The sequence below is a fragment of the Nomascus leucogenys genome, chromosome 16, assembly GCF_006542625.1.
Source record: "Nomascus leucogenys isolate Asia chromosome 16, Asia_NLE_v1, whole genome shotgun sequence".
Classification (NCBI taxonomy): domain Eukaryota; kingdom Metazoa; phylum Chordata; class Mammalia; order Primates; family Hylobatidae; genus Nomascus; species Nomascus leucogenys.
In genome coordinates, this window is record NC_044396.1 from 73,580,287 (window position 1) to 73,596,934 (window position 16,648).

A 16,648-nucleotide genomic window follows, 5' to 3' on the forward strand; every position below is an offset into this window, starting at 1 on the left:
TAGAGACGGGGTTTCACCATGTTAGCCAGGATGGCCTCAATCTCCTGACCTCGTGATCCGCCCACCTCGGCCTCCCAAAGTGCTGGGATTACAAGCGTGAGCCACCACGCCCGGCCGTGATTTTTAATTCCCAAAGAAAATCCCTTTAAAGTACTAATTATCAGCTGTAAGTATGTAGTTTAGAAGGAATTTACTATACGCGTTATTCACCATGTCTACTTAAATAATAGGAAACTCCACGTTCAAAAGGCTTAAAAGACAAGTTTAAAATATTTCTTTGAAATAGTTGTTTTTGGCCAGGTGCGGTGGCTCACGCCTGTAATCCCAGCACTTTGGGAGGCCAAGGCGGGTGGATCACAAGGTCAGGAGATCGAGACCATCCTGGCTAACACGGTGAAACTCCGTCTCTACTAAAAATACCAAAAAAAAAAAAAAAAAATTAGCCTGGCGTGGTGGCGGGCACCTGTAGTCTCAGTTACTCGGGAGGCTGAGGCAGGAGAATGGCGTGAACCCGGGAGGTGGAGCTTGCAGTGAGCCGAGATCGCGTCACTGCACTCCAGCCTGGGTGACAGAGCGACTCCATCTCACACACACACACAAAAAAGAAATAGTTGTTTTCTTTCTTCCCTATCGTAATTTACCCAGGGAAATTAACAGAGTTCTCATCTGGTTTTCAGCACACCCTTGCTTCATCGCATGCCTCCAACTAAATTATCTGAGGTGCGAGGAGGTCAAGCAACCTATCCAGGTCACACACAGTAGTAAGTCAGAGATTCAGGCCAAACTGAATTTTTGTGCCAGGGTTTTTGACAAGTTTCTAGGAGTGTCTGAGAATAAATAGTTAGCTAAAACTGAGTCTTTACACCTTTGTTTTAGAGCAAAGAGAAAGGATACCTTTGTTTTTATTGATGTTTTCATTCAATTCAAATTTCTAAATAAAATAAAAAATATTTCTAAATAGAATAACTCAGACATGACTTATTAACTCTCCTCCAAATAACTGAATTTATATTGCTATCACATTAGAACCCTAGCAGAAGACTTCACCTCTGGCCAATTTGGTCTACTTTCGGCCGTCTCTCCTTATTTTGAGCCATCGTGTTCACTGTTGCTGCATATTCATTCACCAAGAGTTTGTTAAGCATTTACTATAGTCCAGGCACAAGTCTTGTCATTAGCATTTGCAGGGCTCCGCACAAGACTACTAACAGTGGCTCATATGCCATATGTCTAAATGCCTAATAGTTAGAAAACAAGTTGGCAAAATATTTGCCAAAATTAGTTCTTCCTACCTTGACAAAAAACTTTGCAAGACCTATTTGAAATTTAGAATTCTCAAATGCTTCAGCATACTATGCCAGAACCACAGTGCAAGGAGAACATACTAGCAGCCATCAGCACCCAGGTACCAGTCTCCTGCCTCTGGCCCTCAGCCCATGCCTCTTTTTTCTCCACTTATGGCCACATCCCATAACATGATGGACTTTGCACACATGCCTTGAATATCCTAGCTTGCACATTCAAGCTCATCCACAACTCCAGCAATCAGTCCCCCTTGCACCATTCTTTGTGGACCCCTGTCCTCCAAACTCTTTAGTCTGATCTGACCTTAAACTTTCCAACCTAACTGCAAAATTTTTTTTGTTTACAGTACATGATATTAAACAAGTTAGTGCACATTTTCATTACAATACCTCTCAGTCCCGAACTACTCTTTCTGCCTAAACTACACTTTTTCCATCTCTGTCCACTTCAGTATTCTAACTCATCTCTCCGTCTCTTAGCTCTGACAGTACTGCATGACTAACTTTCACATCATAGTCATCATCTTTTATAGTTATGTGTATGTACATATATATATCATTTTGCAATTGTGTGTGTATATAATATATATGTCATATATACATATATACAATCATATATATGTCAAGTTTGCAATTGGGTTGATGTGTATATATATAGATGTCAAGTTTGCAACATATGTGCATGTGTGCTTGTACATGTATATATATACATATATGTACACATACACACATATATATGTACACATGGACATATATTAAAACATATATATACATGCCACGTGTGGTGGCTCACGCCTGTAATCCCAGCACTTTGGTAGGCTGAGGTGGATGGATCACCTGAGGTCAGGAGTTCGAGACCAGACTGGCCAACATGGCGATAGCCTGTCTCTACTAAAAATACAAAAATTAGCAGGGCAAGGTGGCACACACTTGTAGTCCCAGCTACTCAGGAGGCTGAGGCAGAAGAATTGCTTGAACCCGGGAGGTGGAGGTTGCAGTGAGCCAAGATCACACCACTGCACTCCAGCCTGGGCGACAGAGTGAGACTCTGTCTCAAAAAATAAAAAATAAAACAAACACACACACACACACACACACACACATATACACACATACATACATATATATATTTTTAGAGACAGGGTCTCTCTCTGTTGCCCAGGTTGGAGTGTAGTGGTGTGATCATAGCTCATTGTAATTCCAAGTTCCCACAGAAAGGGCCCTGAAGGGACAGTACTTGTAGAGAGAGGAATGGGATATTTGGTGTAACTTTACTTCATTTATTGTATGGTGCCAACCTTTACTAAGTTTTCTCAGCTAGAGATTAGCTTCTCGTCTGCTACTTCCCTCATTCGATTAACAATCAAATCATTTTAATCTGACCTTTAAATATTTTTCAAATCCAATCTCCCCTCTCTAGCTCATGTATCATTCTTTTGTTTAGGTCCTCAGTATTTATAAACAGGTCTTCTGGTCATAAATTAATATCATATGAGCCATCAGTATGAGGTATGTGAAGTGCACAAATCTAAAATGTCATTTTTGTTTCCACAAATATAATTGTATGATAAACAGAATATATGAAACCAGAAGGTAAAAGTAAATCAAATTATAATGGCAGTTACAATGAATATAAATGTGTCAAGCTTACTTGGAAACAAGAGACAGAATTTCAGTCTGGCTAACACAAATACAACACACTCACGAGTCTATTTTTTTTTTTCGCTAAACAGATTTTTTTTAAGCAAACAAAATATAATGAATTAAGAAAAAACTAGTAGAAATTTGGAAATGATAGGTAATATACACCAAACGAAATCCAGGATAGTAATTTAATATTAGTGTTACCTTATTCTACCACTGCTACTACATAGCAGAGGCTTATATGTTTTTTTTATTTATTGATTTGTTATTCACTTTGCCAATTAGCAATATCTTTTTTTTGTCTCATAGTCAAATACAGTTGCAAACTAGTAGTAGTAGTAGAATGAAGTAGCAACTAGGATTATAAGACTATATAAGAAAACAAATTAATAGCTAGGTATTTTTTAAAATTCTCATAGCTTTTTAGACATTTCTCCTTTTCTGATGTAAGTATGTAGCCCAAAAATTTCCCTCTCAGCACTGTTTTAGCTATATCCCACATATCTTGATATGCTGGGATTTTTTTGTTTGTTTGTTTTCATTTAGTTCAGTGTGTTTTTAAGTGTACTTTAATACTTCCTCTTTGACCCATGGATTATTTTAAAATGTAATTGTTTAGTTTCCATATGTTTGGTGACTTTCTGCCCTTTCTGTTATCAATTTCTAGTTTGATTTCATTGTGGTCAGAAAACACATTTTTTATAATTTCCATTCCTTTAAATTTTTTGAGGTTTGTTTTATGAACCACGATATGTCTTTCTAGGTGTATGGTTTTTTTGTTTGTTTGTGTTTTGTTTTGTTTTGTTTTTTGAGAGTCTCACTGTGTTGCCCAGGCTGGAGTGCAGTGACCCAACCTTGGCTCACTACAACCTCCGCCTCCCAGGTTCTCCTGCCTCAGCCTCCCGAGTAGCTGGGATTACAGGTATGCACCACCATGGCCAACTAATTTTTGTATTTTTAGTAGAGACAGGGTATTGCCATGTTGTCCAGGCTGGTCTTGAACTCCTGACCTCAGGTGATCCACCTGCCTCAGCCTCCCAAAGTGCTGGAATTACAGGTGCGAGCCACCACCCCCGGCTCTAGGTGTATGTTCTGTGGGTACTTGAATATATTCTGCTCCTGCTGGATGGAGTGTTCTGTAAATGTTGATTAGAGCCTGTTGGCTAATGATGTTTTTGAGTTCTATTATTTTGATGTTTTTGAGTGCTATTATTTTGCTGATGTTTTGTCTAGTTGTTTTCTCAATTGTGGAGAGAGATATGTTGAGGTTCTAATTATAATTGTGAATTTGTCTATTTCTCCTCTTAATTCTGCCAGTTTTGCCTTCACAGATTTTACATTCCTGTCGTTTGATGCATACACATTTAGAATTATTGTTTTCTTGGTACATTGACCTTTTTACTATTATGTAATGTACTTCTTGGTGTATGGTAATTTTCATTGCTCTGAAATCTATTTTAGGTAATATTAATACAGTCACTCCTGTTTTCTTTCAATGTTTGCATGGTATATCTTTTTCTGTCTTTTTATTTTCAACATGCCTGTATCATTATATTTGAAATGAGTTTCTTATAGACTACCTATACTTGTGTCATGTTTTTTATTCCAATGTGCTTATCTGTGTCTTTTAATCTATGTATTTAGACCATTTACATTTAATGTTATTATTATATTAGGGCTTTAGCCTGCCATTTAAATTTTTATTTTCTGCTTGTTCTCTCTGATTTCCATTTCTGTATTTTATTTTCCTTCCTTCTGATGGGGTGCTTAAACGTTTTTAAAAATTTCATCTATAATTTTTTTCAGTCTATCTCTTGTATATACATATACTCTTATTTAATGTATATATTTCATTATATATACCTAACTTATCACAAAGACTACTAGTATTGAGAGTCAATCAACTTGAGTAAAATGTAAAAACCTTACCTCCCTTTAACTCCCTTTAGCCTCCACCTTTTATAATTGTCATAAAAATTTCTTCTCCATATATTTAGAATCATATCATTTAAGTTGTAACTTTTATTTTCACTATCAAACATAATTTAGAAAACCCAAGCAGAAAAAGAAAATGCATTGCACTTGCTCATGTCTTTACTCTTTCTCTTGTTCTTTCTTCCTTCCAGATTTTCTAAGATTCCTTCTTTTATTATTTTCTATTTAGAGAACATCTTTTGCCCATTCTTTTCGGGTAGGTCTGCTTGGTGACAAAATCTCTAAAATATTTTGTTCTGAATGGACTAAGAATGCTAATATCTTGTCTAATTTACTTTTTTTTTTTTTTTTGTCTGTTGAGACAGAGTTTTACTCTGTTGCACAGGCTGTTGCCCAGGCTGGAGCAGTGGCACAATCATAGTTCAGTGCAGCTTCAAACTCCTGGGCTCAAAGGATCCTCCCACCTTGGCTCCCTGAGTACTTGAGACTACAGACATGCATCACCACACCCGTCTAATAAACAACAACAGCAACAACAAAAAACAATTTATAGAGATGGGGTCTCACTGCATTGCCTAGGCTGGTTTCAAACTCCTGGGCTCAAGTGATCCTCCCACCTTGGGTTCCCAAAGTGCTGGGATTATGGGCATGAGCCACTATGCCTGGCCAAAATTCTGATTTTAATTCTTTTGGATAAATACCCAATCGTAAGATTTCTGAAATACATTATAGTTTTAGTTTTTCGGCTAAATCTCCATATTACTTTTCATAGTGGCTGCAACATTTTTCATTCCCAACAACAGCGTGCAAGGATTCCAATTTCTCCACATCTTTGCAATACTTGTTTTTTGTTTTTTTGATAATAGCCATCCTGACAGGTATGAGATGCTATTGTATAGTTTTGATTTGTATTTCCCTGGAGAATGGTGATGTTGAACATTTTTTTCATATCGTTGTTAGCCTGTATGTCTTTGGAAAAATGTCTATTCAAGTCCTTAGCTAATATTTTAATTGACATTTTAGTTTTTTACTAATGAGTTGTAGAAGTTCTCTGTATATTTTGAGATTAACCAGTTATCAGATATATGGTTTGGAAAGATTTTTTCCTGTTCCACAAGTTGCCTTTTTACTGTGTTAGTTTCCTTTGCTATGAAGAAACTTTTTAGTTTGATGTAATTCTATATGTTTGTTTTTTTTGTTTTGTTTTGTTTTGTTTTTTTTACCTGTGCTTTCGGTGCTGTATCCATGACATCATCCTCAAAACTAAGCTTTTTCTCTTAATTTCCTTCCAGTTTTATAGTTTTGGGTCTTACATTTAAATTTTTAACCCATTTTGAGTATAGTTTTGTGTATGGTATAAGAGTCCAATTTCATTCTTTTATATGTGGATATCCAATTTTCCCAGTACCATTTGTTGAAGAAACTATCTTTTCCCCATTGTGTATGTTTGACCCCCTTGTTGAAAGTCAGTTGACTGTATTTGTGTGAATTTGTTTCTGAGCTCTCTATTCTGTTCCATTGGTCTATATGTCTGTCTTTATGTCAGTTATGTTATGTAACTTGGTAATATATTTTGAAATTAGGAAGTGTGATGCCTCCAGCTCTGTCCTTCTCTCTCAAGATTGATTTGGCTATTTGTGGTCTTTCATGGTTCCATATGAATTTTAGGATCCTTTTTTTTTCTCTTTCTGTAACTATGCCTTTGGGATTTTGATTGGATTGCACTAAATCTGTAGAACATTTTGGGTAGTATGGGCATTTTAATTATAGTAAGTCTTCCAGTCCAAGAATACAAGATGCCTTCTCATTTATTTGTATCTTTTAAATTCATTTCATCAATGTTTTGTACTTTTCAGTATACAGATTTTTCACCTCTTTAGTTAAGTTTATTCCTAGATATTTTATTCTTTTTTTTTTTTTTTTTTTTTTTTTTGAGAGATAGCATCTCACTCTGTTGCCCAGGCTGGAATGCAGTGTGGCATGAACACCGTAGCCTTGACCTCCTGGGCTCAAGCAACCCTCCTGCCTCAGCCTCCCAAATAGCTGGAACCACAGGGGCACACCACGATTCCCAGCTAATTTAAAAAAAAATTTTTAAAGTAGAGATGAGATCTTGCTATGTTGCCCAGACCGGTCTCAAACCCCTGGGTTCAAGTGATCCTCTTGCCTCAGCCTCCCAAAGTCCCAAGATTATAAGCATGAGCCACTATGCCTGGCTATTTTATTTTTTTGGTACTATTTGAAATAGGATTATTTCCCTTATTTCCTTTTCTTTTCTTTTCTTTTTTTTTTTCTTTCGAGATGAAGTCTCGCTCTATCGCCCAGGCTGGAGTGCAGTGGCACAATCTCGGCTCACTGCAACCTCTGCTGCCCGAGTTCAAGCAATTCTCCTGCCTCAGCCACCTGACTAGCTGAGATTACAGGCGCCTGCCACTGCGCCCAGCTAATTTTTGTTTGTGTGGCTTTTTTTTTTTTGTATTTTTAATAGAGACGGGGTTTCACCATCTTGGCCAGGCTGGTCTTGAACTCCTGACCTCGTGATCCACCTACCTCGGCCCCCCAAAGTGCTGGGATTACAGGTGTGAGCCACCGCACCCAGCCCCCCCACCCATTTCCTTTTCACATAATGCGTTGGTAGTATATAGGACAACTGATTTTTTGCTGTTGATTTAATATCCTGCAACTATATTAAATTTATTTATTAAACTTTTTTAATGGAGTTTTTAGTTTATATATATAAGACCATATAATCTGCAAACAGGAACAATTTTACTTCTTCCTTTCTGATTTGTATTTTTCTTTTAACTTTTATTTTAGATTCAGGGGTGCATGTGCAGGTTTATTATACAGGATTTTAGGTTCAGGGGTGCATGTGCAGGTTTGTTATATAGGATTTTAGGTTCAGGGGTGCATGTGCAGGTTTGTTATATGGGTAAACTCATGTCACAGGGGTTTGTTGTACAGATTATTTTGTCACCCAGATGCTAAGCCTGGTACACCATAGTTATATTATTTTTTTCTGATTTCCTCCCTCCTCCCATCCCACCCTCTACCCTCAGGTGGGCCCCAGTGTCTGTTGTTCCGCTCTTTGTGTCCATAAATTCTCATCATTTAGCTCCCACTTGTTTCTTTGTTGCCTAATTGCTCTGGCTAGGACTTGTAGTGCTATTTTAAATAGGAGTGGTAAGAGCAGTCATCCTTGGCTTGTTCCTGATCTTTTATGGTCTTAGAAGAAAAGCTTTCAGTTTTTCACCTGTGAGTATGGTGATAGCTTGGGCTTTTCATCAATGTCCTTTATTAAGTTGAAGTAATTTCCTTCTGATTCGACTTTGTTGAGACTTTTTATTGTGAAAGGTTTTGAATTTTGTCAAACATTTATTCTGAATCTATTGAGATGATGTGATTTATCTCGTGGTTTATTTTCTGTATTCTGTTAATGTGCTTTATCACATTAATTGATTTTTGTATGTTGGGCTATCCTTGAATCCCAGGGATAAATCCTACTTTATCATGGTATATAATATTTTAAATTTATTTTAGGATTTGGTTTGCTATTTATTTTTTTTTGTTTCTGTTTTTGTTTTTTTGAGACAGAGTCTTGCTCTGTCACCCAGGCTAGAGTGCAGTGGCACGATTTCAGCTCACTGAAGCCTCTGCCTCCGAGGTTCAAGTGATTCTCCTGCCTCAGCCTCCCAAGTAGCTGGGATTACAGGTGCACACTAGCACGCCTGGCTAATTTTTGTATTTTTAGTAGAGACAAGGTTTCGCCATGTAGGCCAGGCTGGCCTCGAACTCCTGACTTCAGGTGTTCCACCCACCTCGGCCTCCCAAAGTGTGGGGATTACATGCCTGGCTGGTTTGCTATGTTTTGTTGGAGATTTTAGCATCTGTATTCATCAGGGATATTTGTCTATAGTTGTTGTTCCTTCTTTTTCTTGTGATTCCTTTATGTTTGGTATCAGAGTAATGCCTCACAAAATGAGCTTGAAGGTGTTCCCTTCTCCTCAATTTATTAGAAGAGTTTGAGAAGAATTGGCATTAATTTATCTTTAAATATTTGGAATAATTCACCACTGGAGCTATCCAGCCCTGGGCTTTTAATAAAGAAATAGAGGTCTTAAATAACACTATAGATTAAATGGACCTAAATGACATATACGAAACATTACACCCAACAGCAGCAGAATACACATTCTTCTCATGTGCCCACAGATCTTTCGCCAAGATATACTACATGTTAGGTCATAAAACAAGTCTTTATACATTTGAAAAGACTAAAGTCATATCAAATATCTTTTATGAATACAATGGAATGAAACTGGAAATTAATAGAAGAAAGAAAACTGGGCCGGGCGCGGTGGCTCATGTCTGTAATCCCAGCACTTTGAGAGGCCAAGGTGGGCGGATCTTGAGGTCAGGAGATCGAGACCATCCTAGCTAACACGGTGAAACCCCGTCTCCACTAAAAATACAAAAAATTAGACCGGCGTGGTGGCGGGCGCCTGTAGTCCTAGCTACTTGGGAGACTGAGGCAGGAGAATGGCGTGAATCCAGGAGGTGGAGCTTGCAGTGAGTGGAGATCGCACCACTGTACTCCAGCCTGGGTGACAGAGTGAGACTCCATCTCGAAAAAAAAAAAAAAAAAAACCTGGAAAATTTACAAATATGTATAAATTAAGCAACACAGTCTTCAATAATCATTGGGTCAAATAAGAAATCAAAAAGAAAATTAGAAAATATCTTGAGACCCATGAAATAAACAACTTACCAAAACTTATGGGATACAGGAAAAGGAGTACTACTAGAGAAGTTCATAGTAATAAATGTCTACATTACAAAAGAAGAAAGACCTCAAATAAATGACCTAAGTTTATACCTTAAAAAACTAAAAAAAAAGCTCTATATAAAAATACTGACAAATTAATCATATACATAATATATATAAAGTTAAAATTAAAATATGATGCCAGGTGCGGCGGCTCAGTCCTGTAATCCCAGCACTTTGGGAGGCCAAGACAGGTAGATATCTTGAAGCCAGGAGTTCAAGACCAGCCTGGCCAACATGGAGAAACCCCATCTCTATTAAAACCCCATCTCTATTAAAAACCCCATCTCTATATAAAATTAGCCAGGTGTGGTGGCACATGCCTGTAATCCCAGCTACTCTGGAGGCTAAGGCACAACAATCACTTGAACCTGGGAGGTGGACGTTGCAGTGAGCTGAGATAGTGCCATTGCACTCCATCCTGGGCCTGGGTGACACAGTGAGACTCTGTCTCAAAAAAAAAAAAATTAAAATATGATATTTATCGTTATTTTTATAATACTTGAATGGAACTTTTAAAAACCTGACTGAGAAAGAGAAGAGATACAAGCATCTTCTATATGCTGCTTAAATCTGACTTCCCACTATTAAATATATTTCTTTCAATTAGCTGAACTGGTAAAGTGAAGTTGTCAACTAGAAAGTTTTCATTTTCTATGATAGGACCCAGATGATTATTGACTGAACGCTAAATGGCTTTTGACAGATAACTGAGAAAAATTCACCTGAAGACAATTTTAGCTTAATAAACATCAGTATGTTTGCAAGTTACTTAAAAACATGAATTTTTTTGAGACGTGGTCCTTATTTTGTACACACGCACACACACAGACACACAGACACACACACACAAATATGCTTTATAAAACAAAACTATATCCTTGCACCTGCAACTTCTGGGTGGCAGTAACTTGACATTCAAACCCATGTGATGGAGATGTTAACTTTCTACTCTCTGGACACTGGAACAGATGCTGTCTTAAACTTCAAAGGGATATGACAACTTTTTGAGTTTCATTAATGAACAATAACTTTTCACAGCCAGTTTTTTTTTCTTTTTGAGAAAAAAAACAACTAACAAAACATACAAAGGAAAAAGACCAATGAGGAATTCATCAGTATTTTCTTTCCGAAGTAATTTTAGGGATAGAGAGGAAGTCAAATTGAAAACATTTTATCTTTCCCAGGAAACTGGACTGTAGTATATTTATTGCCTTTTAAATCTGATGGTTCATCTTGTGGCCTCTTATCGTGGCAAGGGACCCAACTCATCTTGCTAAGATAGACTTTAGGAGATAATTTGTTAAAGTGCTTTATAAAAAGAGAAAAACAGAATTGATGATAAACATTTTTATTTTCTTTTGTGTGTGTTTTCTTTACTAGCTTATCTATTTCTGACTGTTTTGTTTAGCTCACATATTAATAACACAATTCTTACTGTTTAAAGAGAATAGTTAAAGAAAAATAATAAAAATTCAATAGTTTTGAGTATTCCTTTAGAACAGGTAGGTTCTGAAGGGAAGAAAGTAAATCAAATAATGTTCTGACCCCCCAAACTTAAAAATTTTTCCAACTCTATTAGAAAATTTTACATGTCTATAACACTGACTAATTTATTACAGAGAATTTTTTTAAATCAAGATGACTTATTTGTTAATATTGTACTCACAGTTGCAAATATCTTCAAGAGAAGCAGATAAAGATTTGGGTTCTAAGTGAGCTAGACATAGATTGAAATACCAGCTCCACTGTTTGATAGCCACGTCATTTTATTATTTTTTCTTTTCTTTTGGAGACAGGGTCTCACTCTCACCCAGGCTGGAGTGCAGTGGTGCAATCGTGGCTTACTGCAACCTCTGCCTCCTAGACCCAAGTAATCCTCTCACCTCAGCCTCCTGAGTAGCTGGGACTATAGGCACACACCACTGCACCCAGCTGATTTTTGTATTTTTGTAGATACAGGTTTTGCCATGTTGCCCAGGCTGGTCTCGAACTCCTGAGCTCAGACAATCCCCCACCTTGACCTCCCAAAGTGCTGGGATTATAGGCATGAGCCACCACACTCAGTCATTGCTGTGTCATTTTAAACAAGTAACTTAAAATTTCCAGCTTTTGGTTTCTGCTTTTATAAAATGATGTGATAATAATGATCTATCATGCCTTAATTAAAACTATTGGAACCCAGAAGTGTTTTGGAATTTAGAAGAAAAACATTTTTGTGTACAAACTTTTATTGAGACAATGGTTCAATATAATTTAGATGTTTATTAAACTCCTACTTATGCATTTTTTAGGCACCATGAATAATGTAAAAATGAGTACAAATTGTCTTTGCTGTATAGGGTAAGCCCCTATTCTGTATAATAGATGCAGATGACTGGAATGAGTTATTCAATTTCATTATAGAGACATACAATTCTGTGGAAGCTCAGAGGGAGAAAATGAATTCTGATGGAGTGGGATAACTCAGGGAAAAGTAGGAAAGAGATGGTATTTGGACTTATTTTGTTTCTTCAATTTCATTAATTTTTCACGTTCCTTTTACTATTCTGTTTAGAATATTTGTCTTTTCTTTTCTCTTTTGTGAAAATTGTAACAGTAGTCCCATTCATGTCATTACAAATTCAAACCCTGGATGGATGGCACTAAAGTATTTGTATCAGCTAAGCCCTACTTCAGGCTAAAAACACTAAACACCACAGCCAGTGGTGATATTAACCTTGAAAGGTTACAAGTGTACCTGATTAACCTTATTATTCTTAATAATTATATATGTTTTCCAATTTAATGGTCTTATGAAGATAGCATTTTAAGGTATAGTTTACATACCATAAAATGTATTTGTTTTTAAGTTGATCTTTAGTAAATTTACAGAGGTATATAGCTATCACCACAACGCAGTTATTAAACATTTCCCTCATCCTGAAAAGAGAGAATGTAGAAGTTTTGAACGATAGAAAGTCAAGGAGGTGCAAACACTGTATATCATCTGTATCAGTCCATTCTTACATTGCTGAAAAGAAATACCTGAGACTGGGTAATTTATAAAGAAAGAGGTTTAATTGGCTCATGATTCAGCAGGCTATACAGGAAGCATAATGCTGGCATTTACTCAGCTTCTAAAGAGACCTCAGGAAACTTAACAATCATGGTGGAAGGTAAAGTGGGAGCAGCCATTTCACACGGCTGGAGCAGAAGCAAGAGAGAGAGGTGGGGAAGTGCTACACATTTTTCAAAAACCAGATCTTATGAGAACTCACCCATTATCACACGAACAGCACCAAAAGGATGGTGCTAAGCCATTCATGTGAAACTGCGTCTATGATCCAATCACCTCCCACCAGGCCCTACCTCCAACATTGGGGATTACAATTGAACATGAAATTTGGGGGGGGGCACAGATCCAAATCATATAATTATCTAACAATGTAATAATGCATATTAGCATTCTCAGGTGATTTGGGACAGTACTGCATTATAAAGGATATTGCTCTCATCTGTAATTCCAGCTACTCCAGAAGCTGGGGAGGTAAGAGGATGGCTTGAGACCAGGAGTTCAAGACCAGCCTGGGCAACATGGCAAGACCCTCTAAGAAAATTAAAAAAAGAAATTAGTAGGGCATGGTGGCCTGCCGCTGTAGTACCAGCTACTCGGGAAGTTGAGGTCGGAGGATCGCTTGAGGCGAGGAGTTCGAGCCAGCAGTTATGATTGTGCCACTGCACTCCAGCCTGGGCAAAGGAGCAAGGCTCTTATTTCTAAAGAAAGACAACCAAAGATATTATTAATAATATTTCTGTAGTGAATCAGATAAATATTCACATTAAATGGAATAAAGTATGTCTATAAATAGCTTTATGTCAATCAAGGCAGATTTTGCCTCTAGGGGAGTTCAAGTCATCCAATGAATTTTGAAATACTTTCGGTGTTTGGAGCTTCTTTGATTTTGAAATTACACCTAAGGTATCGTGGACCTGTAATATTCACATTAAAATCATCGTGAGAGTTAAAGAGTAAAGTGCTTAGCACTGTACTGCATACACAGCAGGCTCAATCTCACTGTATATATGTATATGTTGATAATTAATTAAACCACCATATTAGACAGCATGTGGCATAGTTTCAAAAGCACTATCTGTGTGGCAAGGAGACTAAGTTCCAGGACCCGCTGTCTTGTAAACTGGTATGAGTTATCAGGGTAAGATGAAGCTAACATTTGATACTTGTGAATGAATCAACACTTTGCACGTGTTAATTAGTTTAATCTTTATATCAAGATTATATGCCATAGATATGCATTATTATTCCCATTTTACACATAATGAAACAGAGGCACAGAAAGTTTAAGCAACTTGCCTAAAATCATAGAGCAAGTGGTGGAGGAGAAACTCCAGCCTAGGCATTCTGATTCCAGAGCCCATCTCTAAAATGACAGGCTGTATTTGCTAAGTCCCGTTAACATTGCTGAAATTCTCTGAGCCCTGGTCTTCTAACTCTTGAAATAAAGAGGTAACAGAAGTGCAGATTTTAATTTACTTAATGCTACAAACTCATAGTGTTCTGCAACTGAAAGGGATCACAGGGCATATATAGTCCAAATTAACATTTTGGATGAATGAAACTAAGGTCTAATATTAAGCAACCTCCTCATGGTGACACAATTAATGAACAACCTAAATCCTAGGTCCTCCAGCTTCTGGAAAGACAATCTTTGTTGAATCTCCAAAACATCATTTAATAAGGATATACATATTAACATGGTCAGATACAATAGTCCTACTTTCATGTTTAGAAAATAAATAATGAGGCCAGATGTGGTGGCTCACGCCTGTAATCCCAGCACCTTGGGAGGCCAAGGAGGGCAGATCACTTGAGGTCAGGAGTTCGAAACCAGCCTGGCCAACATGGTGAAACCCCGACTCTACTAAAAATACAAAAATTAGCCAGGCATGGTGGCAAACACCTGCAATCCCAGCTACTCAGGAGGCGAGGCATGAGAATTGCTTGAACCCTGGAGGAGGAGGTTGCAGTGAGTTGAGATCGCACCACTGCACTCCAGTCTGGGTGACAGAGTGAGACTCTGTTTCAAACAAAAAATAAATAAAGAGCACATTAATCTCTATACTAATAGAGACGTATTGTAATGGAAGTAGGTATAGAATAGATATAGTTGATATACAGTAGATGAAGGTCTAGAGTGCAGGAGGTATGGAGTAGTATATAGTAGATAGAGGTAGAGAGCAGGTTCAGAGTAGATAATACAGAAATATTGAGAGCGCAGTGGAAACGCTGAGACGGGGTCATCCATCCTTCTGAAAGTGTGTGGGGCAAATAGAAAACACAGAGAGGAAGTAACTTTTGAACTCTTGAAAAATAAATAGAAGTGGCTTTGAAGACAAAGAAGCAGGCCGATCGAGACAGTGAAAACTGGTTGTTCAAGTTGCAGATCCAGGATAGCCATCTCAAAGCCACTGTCTGCCCTCCTGGTTCATAACCTTTAGGCCACCTGAGCGCCAAGCTGGAAGTTTACGCGATCAATGTAAGACTCCAGACTCCATTTGGGAATTAGAATCCTTAGCCTTTTAAGTGTCAAAATTAATAGAATGTTTTGGTTAACTGCAGTTTCAGAAACATAAAAATTTTTATTTGCTTTGAGTGCCCAATTTCCTGCCATCAATAGTTAGAAGATATTTTTAATTCAGCTTTTTTGTTTCTTCTAAATAAAGGAGAAAGGACGGCATCCCTTTCTTATCTTTACATCAAGAAAAGAGTGGAAACAACATATTTTTTAGCAATAAAAAGAAATGTTTATTGAGTATTCGTAGGAATCAGGCACTGTGCTAAACCTTTTATGTGCATTTTCTTTTTTTTTTTTTTTTTTTTTTGAGACGGAGTCTCGCTCTGTCACCAGGCTGGAGTGCAGTGGTGTAATCTTGTCTCACTGCAACCTCTGCTTCCTGCATTCAAGCGATTCCCCTGCCTCAGCCTCCCGATTAGCTGGGACTATAGGCGTGCACCACCACACCTGGCTAATTTTTTGTATTTTAGTAGAGACCATGTTGGTCAGGATGGTCTCAATCTCCTGACCTCGTGATCTGCCTGCCTTGGCCTCCCAAAGTGCTGGGATTACAGGCGTGAGCCACTGCACCAGGCCTCATTTTCTATTTTAATTCTCATGTCCACTTTATGAGAGAGGTACCAATAGTATCCCAGATAATTGGGAAGCATAGAGAGACTGAGAATACGTTCAGTTGCATAACCCTGAGAAAGTTGCTTAATTTTTAGACCTCAAAGGAGGCACAGACTCATGCAGTGCATTAGTTAATATGGTTTGGCTGTGTCCCTACTCAATCTCACCTTGAATTGTAATAATCCCCACATGGCAAGGACGGGGCCAGGTGGAGGTAACTGAATCATGGGGGTGGTTTCTCCCATACTGCTCTCCTGGTAGTGAGTAAGTCTCACAAGATCTGAGGCTTTTATAAATGGGAGATCCCTGTACAAGCTCTCTTGCCTGCCACCACGTAAGACATGACTTTGCTCCTCATTCGCCTTCTACCATGATTGTGAGGTCTCCCCAGCCATGTGGAAATGTGAGTCAATTAAACCTCTTCCCTTTATAAATGACCTAGTCTTGGTGTGTCTGGAATTGGTGGGTTCTTGGTCTCACTGACTTCAAGAATGAAGCCACAGACCCTCGCAGTGAGTGTTATGGTTCTTAAAGGCGACGTTTCCGGAGTTTTTCCTTCTGATGTTCGGATGTGTTCGGAGTTTCTTCCTTCTGGTGGGTTCGTGGTCTCGCTGGCTCAGGAGTGACGCTGCGGACCTTCGCGGTGAGTGTTTCAGATCTTAAAGTGGCGCATCTGGAGTTGTTCGTTCCTCCCGGTCGGTTCGTGGTCTCGCTGGCTTCAGGAGTGAAGCTGCAGACCTTCGCGGTGAGTG